Source organism: Notothenia rossii, assembly GCF_949606895.1.
Source record: "Notothenia rossii genome assembly, chromosome: 7".
Classification (NCBI taxonomy): domain Eukaryota; kingdom Metazoa; phylum Chordata; class Actinopteri; order Perciformes; family Nototheniidae; genus Notothenia; species Notothenia rossii.
In genome coordinates, this window is record NC_136905.1 from 55,051,939 (window position 1) to 55,074,780 (window position 22,842).

The following is a 22,842-nucleotide window of genomic DNA, read 5'->3' on the forward strand; positions in this document are numbered from 1 at the left end:
AATAGATTATAAGACTGATAAAGACAATAACACAAGAAAGAAAGGTTTCTGGAAAAATACTAGTTTTTTAATTAAACAAGAGGGTTTTTAGAGTCATTGCATTTGTATCAAGCCTTAATTGACTGTATGTGCAAATGGGGAACAGTTACTAGCCACACATCAACAGAAATCCTGACTGTCCCACAGCAGGTACATTTACATTGACAGTGCAGATACAAGGAGAAATCTAAATAGTAGAGTAACATATTATATAAAAAGTCAAGCACATGTTTATAAAATAGAAATCACATGCACACCAAAGGTAAAAATAAAAAAGTAGCAGAATTATACAGTGGCCAACATAAGCCAAAAAAAATCATTTTTGTTCAATTAGTAGATAGATAGATATATACTTGATAGATCAAATACACCACTTCATGTACAGCAACTCTTCGTATGAGTACCTTATTATTTATTTGAAGAAATAAAATAATATTCCCTCTCCTCCTGAGCACTGACACTTCTTGTAGATGTCAAGTTCAGACACCTCCATGTTTCCAGTGTGTTTTTCTCTTCTCTGGACAGTAGATGGCAGTAACATCTTGAACTTTATCATTACGCAATTTGCATAAACTGCAATTTGCACTTTGACTAAAATGTAAAAAGAACACTTTATCCATCCTTTAAATTGTTCTCAGGGAGGTCGTGAACCCATTTCTGTTCTCAAGGTTGAACACATTTCAACAACAGTGATAAAGTCCCGCGGAAGGGATATTTAACAGAAGTTAGCAAAGTTAGTACTAAACTGTAACCTAATGTTCTATATTATTATGGTTTGTACAAGTCACTTTATCATTCAGAACACACACACACACACACACACACACACACACACACACACACACACACACACACACACACACACACACACACACACACACACACACACACACACACACACACACACACACACACACACACACACACACACACACACACACAGCGTCCTTGGCAGCAGAGGACAGCTCCGTGATAATCTGCTGTATTTATGAGAGCTGAACATCTCTAAGCTGTCTGCAAAATACACCCCACACACAAATGTGTGTGTGTGTGTGTGTGTGTGTGTGTGTGTGTGTGTGTGTGTGTGCGCGTGTGTGTGTGTGCGCATGTGTGTGTGTGCGCATGTGTGCCTGTCCTGATGAGTCAAAACACTGCCATCTTTTATAAACTTTTTTATTTTTCAAATGGAGCAATGTAAAGCTAGAGTCTTGGCTGAAAGGCATAGTAATAGTGTATATTAGTGTACTTGTTTTACATTTTGAACTGAGTAATAACATTTTATGGTACTTTATACTTCTATTCCACAACATTCGGACAGCTTAAATTACTTAACACATTCTGAATAATCGCTAATCCAAAAATATAAATAATAAGAAATAATAATTATAGGTAAATATAACAAGCAATTGTAAATAAAGTGATTATTTTAATCCAGGTATATATATGATTTGGAAATTTGCTTTTACACACAAAAAGTACTTTTCTAATGTGTATTCTTATGACAATGTTTGTACTAAAGATTTTGAATAGAGGACCTTTACCAGGAATTTATCATGTTTGCAGTCTGGTATACAGTATTTATTCTACTGTACATTATTACATTTAACATTCGGTTTCATCTATAACCTAATTGTATGCATCATTTGCTAATAGTTTACTTATTTTTGAATTTGAATTTCCCCTTTGTATTACTTGCACTCATTTGTATTGTACTCCTTTACTTCCTTATGTCTTTTTTTATATCCTAAGATATATGTTTTATGATTTGTATGGCCAACAACAACATTGTGGCTATTGTGCATATGACAATCAAACCTTCAAACCTTTGAATACAATCATTGTAGAAAAGCATTGTTGTTGCACACACTTCCGACAGAGGGCGCTGTCACTCAAAAATAACATTAATAAAAACATTCGGAAAATAGTATTGATTGAAATTGTTGTTATTATTCCACCAACTATTTGCTACATGTTTAATTGAACCTGGAGGCTATATATCGCGAGGTTGAGGAGGAGGAGGTGGAGGAGGAGGTGACCGGGGGGCAGATGGGAGGGCTGATCGGGACGGTGACCCAGTTCACCCCGCACACCAACACCGGAGCACCGCCTGCTGAGCACCGTCCGGAGAAACCACTGCCATTCTGATGATAAAACTACTACTGGTGTTTCCAGCTTTCTCACACACAGTTTGACTTCCTGTCCTTGAGTTAAACTAACTAACTCAGTCTGTGTGTGTGTGTGTGTGTGTGTGTGTGTGTGTGTGTGTGTGTGTGTGTGTGTGTGTGTGTGTGTGTGTGTGTGTGTGTGCGTGTGTGCGTGTGTGCGTGTGTGTGTATGTGTGAGAAAGAAAGAGAGGAAGGAAGAGGGAGGGATTGGAAGAGGAAAGGAGCTCGAGCGTTACTTTTCTGAACATCTGGATATTTGTCTGGAGAAAAGAGACAAAGAAGACAGATTTGGATGTATGGAATACCAAAGAAGAAGACTGAAAAAGTTCACAATAAGAAGAGAGGAGGATAGGAAGCGGAAAACCAGGAGGAGAGAGTTCTTTTTCTAACGGGAAAGGAGGACTAACAGCAGGAATGTTACCGGTGAGCTTTCTGTGATGTGATTTATATCTTTAAATGTTTCTTCATGGCTAACATGTGCTTCATAGTCCATGCTAATGACTTAAATTCATAGGTGGAAGAAGAACTAAGTAGCTACCTTCACTTAAGTAAAAGTACAAATACTTTGGTTTGAAAGTATCCCATTACAAGTGAAAGTCCAGGATTCATAATGTTACTTTGGTAGAAGTACAGATTATTGTCAGCTAAATGTACTTCATTTAGTAAAAGTAAATATTCATGCTTTTAATTGCTTACAAATACATGTAAGAGCAGGGACGTGCAAAGACATTTGGAGGGGCTATTGCTCTAAATTGGAAAAAGGGCCTCCCCCCGAAAAAAAGACCTTTTGAAAATTGTAACTTGTTTTTAATGTAAAATAAACCAAACGATTTTTACATCAACTAAATTGAACAGTAATTCACATCTCATAACAAAATAAGCTAAGGCGACTACTTGCATTTGGTGACTTGATTTTTAAAATGTTTTGCGGTCCATATCTCATTAAAATATCTAATGTTAGTAACTATTAAAGACAAAATGGGGACAATTCTGTTCTAATGTAGTTTGACCATTGTAACTGCTGTGCAGGACATACTGATAAAATAGGGCCTCTAACTAATTACCTTAAATAAACTCACTAATTAATTAAACCAGTTAAATTCACATTATTCTTATTTTTATCATTCTTTATGAGCGCAGTAACGGTAAGGTATCTAATTACTTGTTTATTTAGTATTCCATAACTTAGTAACAGAGATGGTCAAACTAAAGTGGTAGAGACATGGCAGAAATCCTACAATGAAGCGGGACATTGAACTGTTCACCCGTGAGAGGGCAATCAAGAAAAGAGAACGAGCGGCCCCGTTGAGGGAGTTTACAGATGAAAAGACACAGAAAGACGGAAGCACAATAACAAGCAAGTAGACTATATTTAGGTGTTTTTTTGTAAATAACCGACGGTATCAAGAGGAAGTAAAGTCCCCTGGTTTGTCCCTTATACCCTAGCTGCCATGAGACAAATCAAAATCAAGTTTCCAAAATCCGACACTGAGGTGGTCTTAATGCACCGGCAGATGACAGCGCATACAAAGCGTGTATCCCGCAGCGAGACGCTACAATACTAATTGTGGGCTTATCATGTTGATTCGGCCACAACAGAAAAAAGAAAAACAAACTCTAGCTCTCTCCAGAGGGGCAGGTCAGCCAAAAATGCCAAACGGGCCGTTGCCCGGGCAACATTAGCCCATACCTGTGCACGTCCCTGTGTAAGAGCCTCTAAGTGTTGCAGTTTTTTAATATTAAGAGCATTTTTCTTTTTTTTAATATTGGTAGTGCAGGCCTGTATTATGTCCTATAGAAATGTCATATGTTTTTATACGTCAAAAGTAGCTGGTAACTATGACTGTTAAATAAATGTTGTGGAGTAAAAAGTACAATAAGTTCTTCCAAAATGTAGTGGAGCTGTTTACACGAGAACGCAAACGGTTGTATCCGCTACTTTTCTCTTTCGTATAGCCCGTTCGTTCACACGAGGCCATAACGGAAACGCGGAAACGGACCCCGCAAATGATAACGGGTCCCAAGGTGGATAGATCTGCAAACGGAACGCTCTGGGGGGCCAAACGGTTCCGTGTGTACGCCCTATACGATAATTTCCTGACAACGATGAAGCCATAGCCCCACCTCTCCCCACCTCTGCTGCTCACTGCTGTAGCATGCTTTTGGTGTATTTTGTGGCAGAAGTACAGCGCCACTTACAGGCCCGACATATGTACTACAGCGTCTCCATCGCTTTCGAGCGGTCTCGTGTGAACGGACGACCTTTTTAATATCGTATTCGGTTCGTTTGCGTTTCGTATGCGTTTGCGTTCCCGTGTAAATGGGGTCTAAGTACAAGTATGACGAAACAGTACTTAAGTACAGTACTTGAGTACATGTACTTAGTTACAATTCCCAAAATAACAGACAAAAAAGCAGGGCGTGGGCAACTTTTACAAACTATTATCTATTATAATAGGTAGTTTATTAAATGTTTTTCAATCATTACAACCATTTCAACAAACTAAACCCTTGAACTATTCATTGACTGGCTCAAATTTTAACAGTACAAAACCAGAAGTTCTGCGATCTCATTTGAAGACGGTAACCATTACCCTAAACCTACTGGAGTGTGTTTTGGGCTTTCCATTAATAATCCTTCAATGGGCAATGGAGGGAGCGTCATTTGTGGTTTAAAGGGTCCAAAGGATGGATGAATATTGTTTTATGAAATATTTTAAAACAACACCACCCTTATTTAGATGGATGTTAGTATGGTATTTACAAATTACAACAGTTGTCTATTATTCTGGTTGGTTAATTTTGAGCGATCAGAAAAACCATTGCCAATTAGGTTCAATGTCCTAAACTTTGACACTGCTGTTAGATATATGTATGTTATGATCAGTGGCGGCGCCAGATATTTTCTTTTGGGGGTGCTGTGGGGTAGCTTGACGTTTCAAAGAGGGTGCTCAAACATGTAGGGTTTCCCATTAATGTCCCGGGCGCTACAGTTGAATTTTCTACTACAACACTCCCCACACGCACACACACAGTACAACTGCGACTGTTGCAAGGAAGGCTCGATAATCAGCTCACGGCATATACAGTAGGTGTAAACAGGGGTAAAGTGCTATTTTTTTTACAAGTGGGGGGTGGACCTAACATCCTCTAGGGGGGTCCGGGGGCAGATTTCTTTTTAAATATTGAAATGAAGTGCATCAATCTGGTGCACTTTCAGAGCAAAATTAAGAGATCTATGGATACATCTCTCAACACCCAAATGAAACAGAACTTTAAACCGATTTTCTATTTCTTTATGGATATTTTACAAATCACTCCCCTTTTAAACTGTATTCTTGTTTTACTGTCATAGTATTTCATACCTGTTTTTAATTTATGCTCTTATTTTTTTATACCTATAATGATCATATAAACGTGTGCCTCAGAAATACTTATTTACATTAATCGTGACCAAACCGTTTGAAACCCACTGAGATAACTTAGGGTGCATTCACACCTAATAGTCCGCTCTCTGGTGCGCACCAGACCACAGTTTGTTACATTGTTTCATTTTTCAGAAGGTTCGGTTTGCGTTCACAGGGCAAAACTCAAGGCAAGGCAAGGCAAGGCAAGGCAAGGCAAGGCAAGGCAAGGCAAGGCAAGGCAAGGCAAGGCAAGGCAAGGCAAGGCAAGGCAAGGCAAGGCAAGGCAAGGCAAGTTTATTTATATAGCACCTTTCAACACAAGGCAATTCAAAGTGCTTTTCAAAAAATGAAAGACATTAAGAAAATGGCATTTAAAATCAGTCATTAAAAAGAAAAGATAATAAACTAAACATTAAAAGAAAAAATACATGGATAAAAGTTACAGTGCAGTTTAAGATGTGAATAGTTCAATTAAAAGCAGCGACAAAAAGAAAAGTCTTCAGCCTGGATTTAAAAGTAGTAAGAGTTGCAGCGGACCTGCAGGTTTCTGGGAGTTTGTTCCAGATATTTGGAGCATAATAACTGAACGCTGCTTTACCATGTTTAGTTCTGAATCTGGGGACAGAAAGCTGACCCGTCCCTGAAGACCTGAGGTATCTGGATGGTTCATAATTTAGCAGGAGGTCAGAAATGTATTTTGGGCCTAAACCATTCAAAGCTTTATAAACTAGCAGCAGTATTTTGAAATCTATTCTTTGACATACAGGAAGCCAGTGCAAAGACTTCAGAACAGGAGTGATGTAATCCACTTTCTTAGTGTTAGTGAGGACTCGAGCAGCGGCGTTCTGAATTAGCTGCAGCTTTCTAATAGATTTTTTAGTGAGACCTGTGAAGACACCATTACAGTAGTCAAGTCTACTGAAGATAAAAGCATGGACAAGTTTTTCCAAATCCTGCTGTGACATCAGTCTTTTAATCCTAGATATATTGTTTAGGTGATAGTAGGCTGATTTAGTAACTGTTTTAATGTGACTGTTGAAACTCAGGTCAGAGTCCATGACTACACCTAGATTTCTGGCTTTATCTGTTGTTTTGAGCATTGCAGGCTGAAGCTCAGCGCTAACTTTTAAACGTTCTGCCTTGGCTCCAAAAACCATTACCTCAGTTTTATCTTTGTTTAATTGGAGAAAGTTCTGACACATCCAGTCATTGATTTGTTCAATGCACTTACTCAGTGTTTGAATTGGAGCATAGTCTCCTGGTGAAATTGTTACGTAAATGTGTGTCATCCGCATAGCTATGGTAACTTATTTTGTTGTTTTTCATTATCTGAGCCAGTGGTAGCATGTAGATGTTAAAGAGAAGAGGCCCCAAGATGGAGCCTTGAGGTACCCCACATGTCATATTTGTCAACTCAGATGTGTATTTACCTATAGAAACAACGTTTTTTCTGTCCTTTAAGTAGGATTTAAACCAATTTAGAACTGTTGCAGAAAGTCCCACCCAGTTTTCTAGTCGGTCGAGTAATATGTTGTGGTCAACAGTTTCAAACGCAGCACTGAGATCTAATAATACTAACACTGAAGTTCTGCCACTGTCTGTGTTTAAGTGGATTTCATTGAAGACCTTTACAAGAGCAGTCTCAGTGCTGTGGTTTGGACGAAAGCCTGACTGGAACACATCGAAACAGTTATTTAAATGCAAGAAATTACTCAACTGTTGAAAAACAACTTTTTCAATGATTTTATCTAGAAATGGCAGGTTTGATATGGGCCTGTAATTGTTCATTACTGAAGCGTCTAGATTATTATTTTTTAAGAGCGGTTTAATGACTGGAGTTTTCAGGGCGTGTTGAAAAATACCTGGGTGAAGAGATTTGTTTACTATATGAAGTAGATCTGAGGCCATGCAACGAAAAACATCTTTGAAAAATCCTGTTAGAATAACATCAAGGCAGCAGGAGGAGGATTTCAGAAGTTGAATAATGTCCTCTAGGTTTTTATCATTAATCTGATGGAACTGTGTCATGATGTCTGAATTTTATATTAGGTGGACATAGGGACCACACATTTGCTGTACCTGATGCAGAGACACTGACTGCTTGTCTGATTTTCTGAATTTTGTCAGTGAAGAAGGAGGCAAAATCATTGCATGCCCTGGTGGATAGAAATTCAGAGGCTACTGACACTGGTGGGTTAGTTAGTCTGTCGACGGTAGCAAACAAGGCACGTGCGTTGTTTTTGTTTTTGGTAATGATGGCAGAGAAGAAAGACTGTTGTGCGTTTTTCAATTCCAAATTATAAAGGCCAAGTCTCTCTTTATAGATTTCAAAGTGAACCTGGAGATTTGTTTTTCGCTTTTGTTGTTTGCTCTCTCTCTTTAACGTGCATACACAACGTCATTATCGTGGTCTGCACAAACTTGTCATCATGCGTGTATTCTGCTAACTGCACTGTCCATAACTATTTGATAGGAATACATTTCTAGCCTAGGCTATTTCCTTGTTTTAGTGGGCTCGTTTGTGGGATGTTGCGGATGAGTTTCACCGAGACCGCCTGCTCTGAACAACCAATCACCGTACTGACCGCTTCTAAACTCATGCACGAGAATCGACGTAATCCATAGCAACGGCGCGTCACTCTTAGTTCACTCTTAGTGATTTATCCTTAGTAACGGCCCGTCCACACTACAGCTTCGACAGCTTCAAAAACGCTATCCAACGCGTCTGCCCATTCACTTTGAATGGGGTGACGTCACGTTGGCTCGCTTTTCGCCGAACTGAATTGTGGGTAGCAGAGCGGAGCTTTCCTGGCGTTTCAGGCTGCAAAAGTTGAACAATGTTCAACTTCTGAAGCTGGAGACGCCGGAGTAGCCAGCGTCAGCCAATCAAATCCCGTTTATGCAAATCTGACAGTTCAAGCACTAGCCAATCAAACCGCGTGCAAGCTGGGAGAGCCAGACCGCAGTTCATTTCCTCATATTCCAAACGAGAAATTACAGTAGCAAATCACCCGGTTCTTTACGACCAGAACTATTTACTGGGATACAAACCGGAGGAACCAGGCATGGAGGGAGGTGGCAGAGACAGTGGGTGAAACTGGTAGGTTTTCGCCTGTTTGGGGAGTTTATATATATATATATTAGGGCTAGGACTCGATTAAAAAAATTAATCTAATTAATTAGAGGTTTTGTAATTAATTAATCGAAATTAATCGCATTTTTAATCACATATAAATATTTGACCTGAGAACATTGAGAAGATGTCAATAAAGTGTGCCGTCACACAGAGGTAATTTGAATGGCTTACCGAGGTCCCCAGTCAGGGCAACACATTCGGCTTTCTCCAATAAATTCTCTTTATCTTCCTTTTCATTGTCATAAAGCTGCTGGATTCTTTTTGTCACTGTCTTTCTGCATGGCAGCTCATATGTTGTGTCAGACGATGCAATATGTAGTACCTTTTGCAGCCCCTTATCTTCTACCACTCCAAGTGGTCTACAGTCGAATGCAATCCAGTGAGCTGGTTATTTTTTCAGACGTGGACTTAGTTATCCTGGCCCTGAAACCAGTCATCTGGTTGAGTGTGGGTTGGGTGTGGGTCATACTTGTCAACCCTCCCGATTTTCGCGGGAGACTCCCGATTTCATTGCCCTCTCCCGGTTTCCTCCCGGGGTGATATTTCTCCCGCATTTCTCCTGATTTCTGACAAAATTAGATTTACACATGACTGTTTCCACTCGGACTTTAATACAGCTACACCATTGTTTGGTTTCCATGGTAACACGTCTCTTTAGTAGCGCGCGCAACTCAAAGTCTGAGAGGATGAGGTAGATATTCACAGAAAACAGAACGAGAATCGACAACTACTCTACTCTCTGCTCACTCCTTTCCTGTAAAATACAGGTCCAGTCCACACATATGCTCCATCAAGGACGGTGCTACAGGCCGCAAGGCAGTGCACTTACAACTACAATAAGCATGTTAATGTTAATCTAACAGCTCCGGCGATCCACTAGCTCCCCCCCCCCCCCCACACCCCCCCAATTTTGCATTTTGAAATGCTCCCGATTTCTGAGGGCAAGTATGGTGTGGGTCCTTGTGCTCGGAGTCGGGCTAACGTCCACGCTAGCTGCTATATGTTTTGCATTGAGGTGATACTTGAGGCTTGATGTGCTGCGGTGATATGCGAATTCCTTTTTGCATAATTTGCATACAACCGTGCTCTTATCGATGCTTCCATCCGTGCGTTTTTTAAAACAAAATGTCCCATCCACGGGGCCAACCAAAGCGGTCTCATCAGCTTCTTCGTTCATGTTTGACTATTGTTCACTGTGGTTTGTTGTTGTCTGAAGTCATGAACGTAAGTTGGTGCTCCAGTATAATCGGTACGCCTGAAACTCATCCAGTGAGAAACGTTCCGCAGGGCAAAAATAAGTGCGTTAACGCGTTAATGTTTGTGTAATTAATTAATCTTAATTAACGCGTTAAAGTCCCGGCCCTAATATATATATATTGCTCGCATAAAATCCCCGGGTTTTTTTGCTTTGTATGCCGGGGGCGGGACATTCATGTGATTGGTTGTTGGTCGCGGTGCCCAAATAAAATCCCCAAGCTTCAGACACGCCCAGCTCCAAGCTTTTTTTTGAAGCTATAGTGTGGACGGGCCGTAAGAGATTGTTGCGTTTTGTACACACACATCCTTATCAGGCTTCGGAGACTGCAGATGCTTTCTTGAAGGGAGGGGAGGTGGTTGACGTAGGCACGGTGATGGAGACGGGGGTGATGGTGCGCGTCTCTGCTTCTGTGATTTTGGTGGGCGTTGTTGAAGGGCGGGGGTAAAGGACATGCCAGGGGGCGGAGGTGGCTGACGTAGGCACGGTGATGAAGACGGGGCTGATGGTGCGCGTCTCTGCGGTGATTTTGGTGGTCGTCGTTGAGGAGCGGGGGTAAAGGACATGCTGCCAACCCTGCGTGTAGTGGCCGTTTGTCCTAAACTTAAACTCAAAATAAGTTAAAACCTTCAAACGGATCACTTCTGGCACCCTGGGCAGGTAATGTACGCAGTGTAGAAAGTCAACCAATTTCCAGGCATGGGTTCTGTCGTTGAGGCTGGTTTTATTGTTTTCTCGGTCACAAACAATTCTTTCTCCTTGTACAAACAATCCTCTCTCGTGCTGGTAAAAAACCATGTGCCCATTACCCAGGTGCAAAAACAGGTGGTCTGCCACTTCCTGCCTATATACACCCTTACCTTTGCTCACCACTACCCCCAGGTGTCTAAACCAAAAATCACACTAAATAAATTAACCCAAATAAAGACTAACATATAAAGCAAAGAAATTAACTAAACAAATTATTATTAACTTAACAGAATATTACCACAAATATATACTTCTAATGTGAGCAAAATCATAATAAACAAATTAAATGACAAACTACAATTACTATATGCAAAAGACTGTGTAGCTCTAACACTCCGGCCCCTAATTGGGCATTTATCACAATTACTAGACTTAAAAAACATGGAGCTACACACTAAACATGCATTCTCAGGCACTGATGTCTTCTCTGGCAAACCTATGAAGGAAAGGTGTTATTGATGGAAAGAGACAGAGAGAGAGGCAAAGAGAAAGATAGAGAGTCCATGCGGTCACAGTGTTGCCTCCAGCAGCAGGCACAGCTTCGTCACAGGCCTCTCCAGGATACTGGTCTTTGTTTGGAGACGCACAGAGCGCACATGGCCATTCACATCTGCTCTGACTTCTAAAACTCTCCCCATCATCCAAGATCCTCTTGGGGCTGTAGCGTCTGCCACAAGAACAACATCTCCAGGTATGAGGTTTCTTCTTAGTGCTGTCCATTTTTGTCTCTGTTGCATCAATGGCAGGTACTCAGAAACCCACCTCTTCCAGAAGAGTTGCGCCATGTACTGTATCTGCTTCCATCTTCTCCTAACATACAAATCATTTCTGTCAAACAGTCCTGGTGGCATAACTGGTTTGTTTTTCAACAACAGAACATGATTCGGAGTAAGGGCTTCCAAGTCATTCGCATCATCTGAGGCCTTTGTGATAGGTCTATCATTCAATATTGCCTCAACTTCACAAAACATTGTTTGGAGTCCTTCATCGTCCAAGGTTTGCTGTTTAAGGACTGAGTTAAGCACATTCTTCACTGAGCGAATCAGGCGCTCCCAAACACCACCTTGATGTGAAGCTGATGGGGTGTTGAATCTCCATTCTATGCCGTCCTGAAGAAGGGCTCCTTGGATTTTGTCATGATTCAGAGCAATCATATTCTCCTTGAGCTCACGGCTAGCTCCAATAAAGTTGGTTCCATTGTCAGACCTGAGAGTGGAGACTGGGCCTCGTCTGCAGATGAATCTTCTCACTGAATTTATACAGGAGTCCGTATCCAGCGTGTGTGCTACTTCCAAGTGTACAGCGCGGCTGGTCATACATGTGAAGAGCACTCCATATCTTTTGAGAAGACCCCTGCCTCTTTTAACTTCAATGGGCCCAAAATAATCAACGCCAACATGAGTGAAGGGAGCTTCATCAGGCAACACTCTCTCGACAGGTAAGTCAGGCATTTTTTGTTCAAGGAGTCTTCCTCTTTGGCGTCGGCAAACTACACAATCTGATATGACTTTTCTGGCAGCAGAGTTTGCATTTATAATCCAATACTTCCACATTAATCTGGACAATATGTAGTTTCTTCCAGCATGACCTAGCTGCTGATGAATGTGGCGCAGAATCAATGTGGATACATGCAGGTCTTTGGACAGAATAGCAGGACGTTTAGATTCAACTGGCAGCGAGGACTTGCTAAGCCGACCGCCAACTCTGAGGATCTCACCTTCCATCACTGGGTCCAATCTGTACAGGGGACTGTCTTTGGATATGGTTTTCACACCACTCTGCAGCGAGGTGATTTCCTCCTTGAACCGTTGATGTTGCACATACTGGATGATTGTCAGCTCTGCTCTGGTCACATCTTGAGGTATCAGACTCTGTCCTTTAAGTGTAGACTTAAAGCTCTTCATTTGGCTTTTAACCTGTTGTTGACTGAGTTCAGCAGAAGCACAAAGCTCCTTTCTCTTATGTCCCAATAACACAAGAGTCTCCTTGAACTTAAGAAGCCAAGCAACAGCTACTTGCAGTCTCTTCCAAGATGAAAAGTGATGAATCAGGTGGCTCATAGCATTGTCTGTGTCTTTAACAACAGCATTCACAGTCAAGTCCCTTTTCATCTCAGGGTCAGCACCAGGGATCATCTGAACATCTACGTCCAATTTAGGCCATTCATCCTCGGACTTGTAGAGGAAATCAGGTCCCATCATCCATCTCCTTCCATTCAGGAGGTCCTCTGCCCTCATTCCTCTTGACGCCTCATCTACAGGGTTCTCCTTAGTCCCTACATACCTCCACTGGTCAACATCAGTTGCCTCTCTGATGACTGCAATTCGATTGGCCACAAAAGTATGGAATCGCCAGCTTTCATTGCATATGTATTTCAGGACTGTTGTGCTGTCGGTCCAAAAAACAGATTTCTCCAGCTTAATCTGCAATTCCTTTCGTAGCATGCGGTCTACTCTAACAGCGAGCACTGCAGCTGTGAGCTCCAAACGAGGAATTGTCATTTGCTTCAGTGGAGCAACTCTGGCCTTCCCCAGAGTAAAAGCAACATGCACTTTATTGTCCTTTTCCAGTCTTAAATACGATACAGTTCCATACCCGACCTCACTGGCATCAGAGAAGTGATGAAGCCGAACAGTGACAGGGTTGCTAAAGTCTTTAGGCTTGACACAGCGATCAATCTTGAACTCCGCCACCTTGTGGAGATCTTCCAACCAGCCAGCCCATTGCTTGGAGAGAACATGGGGAATAGCTTCATCCCATCCAAGATTTTTTCTGCACAATTCTTGCAGTAACATCTTAGCCATCATGCTGAATGGAGCAAGGAAGCCTAATGGGTCGTAGAGGGAGCTCACCACTGAAAGAATTCCTCTTCTCGTCTGCGGTCGCTCTTGTAGAGAGGCCTTAAATCCAAATTGGTCCGTTTCAACGTGCCACTGTAGTCCTAATGTACGCTCAACAGGAAGTTGATCTGTATCCAAATCCAGGTCCATCATGTCCTTTGCTCTTTGGTCTTCGCTGACAGAGCGTAGCACTGCACGACTGTTACTGGCCCACTTTGACAGAGTGAATCCTCCTTTGTGCAAGAGTGCAGTTAAATCATGAATCATTTTCCTAGCTTCCTCTTCTGAGGCCACTGAACGGAGGCAGTCATCGACATAAAAGTTGGTTTTCACTGTACTCACAACCTCTGGAGGGAAGTGTTCTGCGTTGTCCTCTGCAGTCCTCCTCAAGGCATAGTTGGCACAGCCTGGCGATGATGCAGCTCCAAATAAATGCACCTTCATGCGGTATTCCTGTGGTGCCTGTGCGGTGTCACCATTTGGCCACCAAAGGAAGCGGAGAAAGTTGGTGTGCTTATCTGAGACATGAACCTGATGAAACATGGATTGGATGTCGGCCACAATTGCAATAGGCTCCTGCCTAAATCGGACAAGAACTCCAATGAGGCTGTTAGTAAGATCAGGGCCTTGCAAAAGCTGGCTGTTGAGTGATGTTCCTTTGTATGAGGCTGCACAGTCAAACACAACTCTGAGCTTGCCCTTCTGAGGATGATACACCCCATGGTGAGGGATGTACCAAACGTTCCCATTGTTCTGTGTCAGCTGGTCAAGAGGCACTGGTTCAGCATGTTGCTGTGTTATCATTTCACTTAGGAACGTAGTATATTCTTCCTTAAACAGACTGTTCCTATCAAACTTTCTTTTCAGGCTACCCAAGCGCTGTTCTGTAACATAACGATTATCTGGCAGAGTTACATTTTCTTTTCTGAATGGCAGGTCAATGCAATAATGGCCTCCAATTAGTTTTGCTGTGCTACTAACAATATCCATGAACTTAATGTCTTCTCTGGACATTTCCAACTGCTCTTCTGACGACCTCTCATTGAAGTCATGGTTATATTGTTGTACAAGCATTTCTTGCAGGTGTTCAACAGAGATATGGTTTGCTGATACGGAAGAATAGCCACTCTTACTTCTGCAGCCTCCACCATGAAGAGGACCATTAAGGACCCAGCCAACTCTGGTTCTGACAGCATAAGGCCCTTCATTCTGGCTGTTTATCACCTCCCACGGCTCCAAGACCTTCGGGGCGTCAGTTCCAATAAGCAGGTCAACACTTGCATGAATGTCATAGAGTTTTACATCCTTCAAATACAGCCATGGATCAAGATCTGCTTGTCGTGGAATGTTAAGAGTAGACACAGGCATAGTTCTTTGAGTTAAAACATCAGGAAGCTCTATAAAATCTTCAGCACCCATACCAGACACTTCAAGACCCGACAAAACGTGAGTATCCACAACTTTTCGTTGTCCCATTGTTTTTAACAGGATGCTTGTCTTCTTACCCCGCAAATCCAGTCTTTTTGCCATGGCTTCAGTACAAAATGTGCCGGAACTGCCCGGATCCAAGAAAGCATATGTATGCATGGTCTTGTTTGTCAGTTTACTTCTGACCTTTACTGCAACAATTGAAAAGGTGGAATCATCTTCCACACCGGCCCCAATGTGGCCACACGTCTGAGAGGTTACATTTGGCTCATTTGGAGGACTCAGAGAAGGTTTGGCTTGTTTTTCGGATGTGCCTTTATCCGGTCTTTCAATGTGGAGGACTCCAGGGTGTTTCTGGTGACATACATAACAATCCAATCGACTCCTGCAGTCTTTGCTTGTATGGCCTACCTTCAGGCAACCGAAACAAATGCCCTTGTCCTTGATGAAGCTGATCTTTTCCCGCTGTACTTTGGCCTTAAACTGCCAGCACTGATCCAGTGTGTGGCTCCTCTGCAGGCAGAACAGACAGCAATGAGTGGAGGTGATTTTATTAGTATATCCTGCAGGCCGTGCCATAGCGTCTTCCCTCATAGGAGTGACATTTGTAGCGTAGCTGCTTCCCTTCCTTCTGTCTCCTGGCTGGCTGCTTTTGATGACTTTGGGGATATTATGTTGAGAGTCTTGGATGTTTCCAAAAACTGGATCTGAGGCAACTTTCACTTGTTTCTCAATACAATTTACGAGATCGATGAATGTAGCCCTCTCCCCCCTTCTTTCCTTCAGATCACATGCAACATTCCTCCATTTTTCTCTCAGTTTGTAAGGAAGTTTTAAAATGATGCTTCTCATGTTAGATGGTAAGTCCAGTTCCCTCATATACCTCACTTGTTCTGTTAGATTTGTACATCCTCGGAGAAACAGAGCGAATGATTGTAATCCTTTGACATCTTCACTTTTAATAGGGGTCCAGTTAAATATTTTCTCCATATAAGCATATGCAACTTTATGTTCATCTCCAAAGTGCTGTGCGAGAAGACTTTTGGCTCTTTGATAGCCTTGATCTGGAGGTAGATGATGACAACTATGCACAAGGTCTTTAGGCTGCCCCCTAGTGTACTGCTCCAGGAAGTGCAAACAGTCGCTCTGATTGTTGGTTTTCTTCTCTACTGCATTTTCGAAAGCTCTAATGAAGGAGTCATATTGAATAGGGTCTCCATCAAAAACAGGGAGATTTCTTGTAGGGAGAGCAGAGTACATATTTTGCTGAACCAACAATGCAGTGATTTCGTTTTGTTTGTGCATAATGCTCATCATGTCATTCTGACTGTTACCAGCAGTCTGTCTTTCTAGATATGGAGCTTCTGGCTTAGCAGGCCTTTCATCCATTTGTGCAGCATATGCAGATCTTTCTTTTTGCCTTACAACTAGTGCAGGATCAAGGGGGGCTCGGACATGATTTTCATGTGGGACAAAAGTGTTGACTTGGGGATTTAAACTGATGGACCTTTGAGCTTTGCTTCTCTCCAAATAGGAGTTCATTCCATCAGATCGAGCTGACCCACACCGTGAAGAGTTCCTTTCTAAAACTTGAATCTTTGCATTAGTTGCCGCTAAATCAGTTTCAAGCGCCAATTGCTCCTTTTCCCTACGGAGCCTTTTCTCTTCCCTGCGGAGACTTTCCTCTTCCCTGCGGAGACTTTCCTCTTGTGCTTCAATGTGATGCATCTTTTTTAAACCTTCAGAGCGTTTGAGAAGAACTGCTTTTTCGGCCTCCGCCTTAATGCGCGCTGTGGACGTTGCAGACGTCTTTGATACACCAGTTGCACGTGATTTTACAGAACTTCCTTTTACACTTGAGATGTTAGAAATACTATCCTCAGGTCTTATTTCATCAACACATTCTACGTCGGAAGGTTGAGGTTCAATTGGCTTCGAATATGGACGACCGATTTTAGACAGCCACTGCTTTACCTCTTCAATAAATTCACGACATGATTTCATCTTTTTCTCAAAGTTCGTAGTTTTTGCCTGAAGTGTTTGATCATCTTCTGGTAGAGGCATTTCCATAAACACTTCGTGCAAACGGCATGCATCTTCGTAACACTTAATGAACAAAGCGAGCTGAGCGTTTACTGCATCGGCATTGTCGTTTAATTCTAGTAGAGGACGTATTTTATCCATTAGCTTTTTAGCCTGCTTAGTTTTTGCAGTGCGTTTCTCTTGACAATTTTGTATGTAAAAGCATATTCCTTTTGCGGTCAGTTTATTTGACCGTCTTGATGCTGGCCTTTCCTCATCGGATGCCGCTGACTCGTCACTCATCTTATACACTTGCGGATAACACTGCGGTCCCGCAATCAGGCAATAAGTCGAGCAAAAGGTGGCAACACTATCGAAAACAACTTGGTTTAAAACGAACAGTTCTTTTTCATCCACATAAGTCACAAGCTGGGCCTACACAAGGCTTTATCTTCTCATGAATGAAGGCCGTCTCTTGCGTCAATAATCCAACAAAGCGCACAGCGAATTAAAGCAGTCCAAGTTTATAACTGAGTCTTTTCATAAAATACTGATTTTCACCATCTTCCTATATGGCGTTTTAAAACAGTGTACATACCATGTGGAGATTTCTTAGATCTGGACCAGGTCTTTGTCTCTCAACAGCAGATGCTCCATGAAAAATGATTAAAACAATCCAAGTTCCTTTCCCATCGGAAAGCCCACTCCAATAGCAGGTCCGCAGGATCGTATTCCAAGGAAAGTTCTTCTTTCTTTAATCCATGAGCGGGTTTTTTACTTGATGTAGTGGCCGTTTGTCCTAAACTTAAACTCAAAATAAGTTAAAACCTTCAAACGGATCACTTCTGGCACCCTGGGCAGGTAATGTACGCAGTGTAGAAAGTCAACCAATTTCCAGGCATGGGTTCTGTCGTTGAGGCTGGTTTTATTGTTTTCTCGGTCACAAACAATTCTTTCTCCTTGTACAAACAATCCTCTCTCGTGCTGGTAAAAAACCATGTGCCCATTACCCAGGTGCAAAAACAGGTGGTCTGCCACTTCCTGCCTATATACACCCTTACCTGTGCTCACCACTACCCCCAGGTGTCTAAACCAAAAATCACACTAAATAAATTAACCCAAATAAAGACTAACATATAAAGCAAAGAAATTAACTAAACAAATTATTATTAACTTAACAGAATATTACCACAAATATATACTTCTAATGTGAGCAAAATCATAATAAACAAATTAAATGACAAACTACAATTACTATATGCAAAAGATTGTGTAGCTCTAACACTGCGTATAGCCTTAGTTTGGTCTTTGAACTCCAGGAAGGAATCAGTGCCAACCCTCTGTATCTCCTTCGTGTGTTCAGCGATCTCCAGGAGGGTGGGCGAGGGTGAAAGGGTGAACGGAGAGTAGAGAGAGCTGTGGGGTGAAGGAAGAGTATCCTCAGAGGTGATAGGGGGGGTGAATGGCGGTGGAGACTCCTCCATTTGTCTCTCATAATCAAGACATTCCTCAGGCGGGTGCAGTGATAGATTTTCAAGGTTTTCTGAGTGATGTGTTGTGTCTTTCTCTTGTTTTGATTCCTCTTGTTGCTTGTCCTTGGCAGAGGGAACAGATTGATGACGTAGGCAGTTGAATACGTTAGAGATAAACAATTTCACTCCTGACTTGTTCAGGCAAACTCCATTTGCGTTAAAAAGATGTCTGCGGTCCCAGAAAAAGTTAAAGTTGTCAATAAAATGGACAGAATGGTCATTACAGGCAGTTGAAAGCCAGGTGTTCAGTGCAAACAGTCTGCTGAATCTCTCCACTCCTCTTCTGACTGGCGGTAGAGGGCCACTGATGAACACCTCTGCATTTAGAGAGCTGACAGTTTCAAACAAACATTTAAAGTCTTTTTTCAGCACTTCTGACTCTTGTTTCACAACATAATTTGTTCCAATATGCAGTACCACATTCTTCACAGTCGGATGTTCAGCCCCAATATGCAGGATCTTCTCAGCCAAGTCAGAGACCACATCCTTGGGAAAACAGAGTACTTTGGTGTTGTTCTTTCTGCACATACTTTTTACATCTCTTACAGCAGAGTGACCCACAATCAGAGTTTCAGGCCCAGTCGTTAGCTTTCCCTCTAGCCTTTTACTTTTGGAGTAGCTATTGGTCCTTACCCTGCTGTGTGAGGAGGACAGGTTATCCAGGTCATCAGAAAGAGATCTCCGGTTCTCGGTCAGCGGAGCGTGTCTGTTCTGGATTGGCACACTCTGTGGTTTAGGAGGATTGTTTGTAGTTCTCCCTGTAGCAGCTGTCCACGGCTGTTTCCTAGTAGGAACAGGGGTTGAAGAGGTGCTCTTCCTGGGTGATAACAATGCAGGCCAGCCGGTTGCATCACAGATTTCAGAGCGCTGGGCTCTGCCTGTTGTTCGTCTTCCCAAATCCCATGGAAATGATTTACTCTTCGGCCTTGCACCCAGAGAGTTCGAGGGAGGACTACCACTTGTAGATTTATTACCCGGTACACAGCCCTCCTGTTCCTTGGAATGCTTGTAGCTGCTAACTAGCTTTGAGTTAGCATGCCTTTGTCCATTCTTTTGCAACACTGGTAAACTGGTGTCATTCCAACCTAGTCCATTCACTTCCACGTTAACTTCCAACCGTTGCATTTTCATTTCCAACACGGCCATCTTCTGTAGAAGTTTGTGGAAGTCATCTGTAGAGAAAGGAGGCATTTTGCTGCTAACTAGCTTAAGCTAAATAGTATGCAGTACCAGGCTTTAGCTGTTGCTAGGCCACGCTACTGTAAGACTGAGGTCGTCGTAAAAATATTGAAATATGGCTGAAACCCTCCGTCTATTTACGAAGAATAACTGTCCCAGTGATAGGTTAATGTCCAGGAGCCGCTGCTCGAAGTTTTCAGAAAAGAAAAATAGAAAAACAGCATAAAAAAGTAAAAGAGGCAAGAGCAAGCAGAAAAGCGTCTGCACTGTAAGAAGGCTGCGTCAAACAGACTATAAACTTTAAACACAAGTCATGTGCACGGAAATGCTGTACAACCATTGGTCAGACATTAAGGGTGCGTTCACACCTGCCTTGTATAGTCCGGTTGAATCGAATCCTAGTGCGTTTAGCCGCTTGGTGCGGTTCATTTGGGTCGGTGTGAACACAGTCCGAGACCTCTTAAGTGAACTAAACAACCGGACTCTGGTCCGCTATAATAGGAAAACATAGGAAGCGTAGTATTAACGTGTCACAAGAACGCGGATATCTTCAAAATCATTAGCGAAAAAGAGTCTTTCAAGACAAGAGTTAAAGAGTGAAGCAGAATGAAGTGTTGAACAGTGTCGTGTAAAGTAAAAATTCTCCGTCAGCTACATAAAAGTAAGAACACTTGTTGTCGGTGAAACACAAGTCATGTGCACGGAAATGCTGTTCAACCATTGGTCAGACATTAAGGGGGTAAAAACGCAAATCCCGGCAATTTCTACCGGAGCCTCCGCCATGGAGCATCGGCACTTTCGGCAGGTTATTCTCATGCTGCTGTTAATCTGGAGATCAACAAACACTAGCGGCCCGCGCATATGATTATATAATCAGACAACGTCCATTAAAAAACGTTACAACACATAATGAGAGACGTTCTGCAGTAAGGAGGGGCGTTTCACCGACGACAGGTGTTCTTAATTTTATGTGGCCTAGTTGACGGAGCATTTTTACTTTACACGACACTGTTCAACAATTAATTCTGCTTCACTCTTTAACTAAACAACCGCGGATGTCTTGAAAGACTCTTTCACTAAAGATTTTGAAGATATCCGCGTTCTTGTCACACGTAAATACTACGCTTCCTATGTTTTGGTGCGGACTGCGTTCACACCAGCAATGAACCGCTCCAGAGTTCGCAAGCAAGCGCTCCGAGACCGGTTGTTTAGTTCACTTAAGGGGTCTCGGACTGTGTTTACACCCAAATGAACCGCACCAAGCGGCTAAACGCACCAGGGTTCGATTCAACCGGACTATACAAGGCTGGTGTGAACGCACCCTAAGACTCTCAGTCTGACAGCAGAGACTTCTCCCTCCACCTTGTTGTTGAAAAAACTCCTTATATCCGTTAGCGTAGCTAGCACCAGATGCTAACCACAACAATCTCCGGTACTGGTGCGCGCTCTCTCTCTCGCTCGCTCGCGCACGCACACAAAATGGCTCGTGCCACACACACACAGAGCAGAGCTTGAATGAAACACAGAGGCCCAGCACTAGGCTACTGTAGCATATTCTTTACGAATCAATCCTTTTTCAAATTATGAATTTCTCACCTAAAAAAAAAAGAAGACATACATTTCTTGGGGGTGGTGTGGCTATCCTGGGGGGTGCTTCAGCTAGTTATGATTTGTGACATCATTTAAATCAATGTTGTACACGCCCATACTTTCCATACACCAACTGTTATGTCATGCATTTGCATTAAGGATTTTGATTATCTTGCAGTTTATAATTGACGCTTTCATTTTGAACGTTTCAATCAGAAGTCCTCTTTTTTCTGGCAGTTTTGACCCTATTGAAAGTGTGTGTGTGTGTGGTGTGCACGTGTGTGTGTGTGCGTGCGTACGTGCGTGCGTGCATGTGTGTGTGTGTGTGTGTGTGTGCGTGCGTGCGTGCGTGTGCGTGTGTGTGTGTGTGTGTGTGTGTGTGTGTGTGTGTGTGTGTGTGTGTGTGTGTGTGTGTGTGTGTGTGTGTGTGTGCATTTAGTTCAATTGCTCATCCATAATTGGTTGAAATGAGCGTCCACTTAAATTTAGAAGGATGCAATTGCATATACACAGAAAAATATAAATGTATACATATATACATCACTACTCAGCCCAAATATTGCATAATGTTAAAACATCTAAAAATAGTATGCAGTATTTAAAATGTTAAAATTGTTTAAAAAATAGATGGTACAGAAAAGTTTATTGTAAACAACTCGTCTTATCCCCTTGACAACTAAGAGAGTTTCTACCTACGATCCAACAGCAAAATCAGTATTACTGTTTCCATACTTCCTGTCCTTCATCTCTCAATCTTCCACTCCCTTCATCCCCCCCATATACACAGTGAAAACACTACACTGCTTTGTGGCTGCTGTCAGCTTCAGACAATGCACTGAAGATATAGGGATTTGTTTACACAAGGAAGTAGAGAGAGAGAGAGAGACAGACACAGAGAGAAAGAGGCAGAGAACACGTCAACCTCGACCATTGACCCAGCCTCAATGTTCTTCCTGGTTCAGACCCTACTTTATCCTTTTTCTCTAAATAGTACTGGCTTTTAGCTTCTACCATTGTCCATTTAGTGTTTACATTTTTACGACATTCACTTCCCCCTGTGAAAGTATTTGTATTAGAAAGTGTACTTTTGATTCAGACTTCTGAAACTGTATTGACTGACTCTTAGCTTTGTGGATGTTGGCCTGTCTGCCATTGGCTTATCCACCACTTTGGTACAGACTGAATTATATCTCAACTGATGCTTGTTTTCCATTTAACTTTTATATAGAAGGTCATAAAGACATGGTCTGGTGTAGTTTACTTATACTTGCTGTGCCACATTTTCGTGTGTTGACTGAACAAAATATTTTCATAGTCTCCAAGAGCTGTTGTAAAGCTAAAAGTGGGCTGCGGTTGCCATCTTGGATTTTGCCTAACCTTTAAAGCAAGGGTGGGGAACCTCCGGCCTCCGGGCCGTATACGGTCCACAAGACCATTTGATACGACCCTCGAGGTAATTTACAAACTTTTTCTTTTAAGAAATCTAGACCGCAAAAGAA

The 22,842-nt window shown here is 42.3% G+C and overlaps 1 protein-coding gene across 1 annotated transcript in view; it reads left to right on the forward strand.

The window, feature by feature from the left end:
* Positions 1–2,113: 2,113 nt before the first annotated feature.
* The window catches only part of LOC307046703 (apoptosis-stimulating of p53 protein 1-like), a 107,845-nt gene continuing 87,116 nt past the window's right edge, over positions 2,114–22,842 (forward strand). The window contains 1 exon segment of the mRNA XM_079693213.1: positions 2,114–2,627. The gene's annotated coding sequence lies outside the window, so the exon portion shown is untranslated.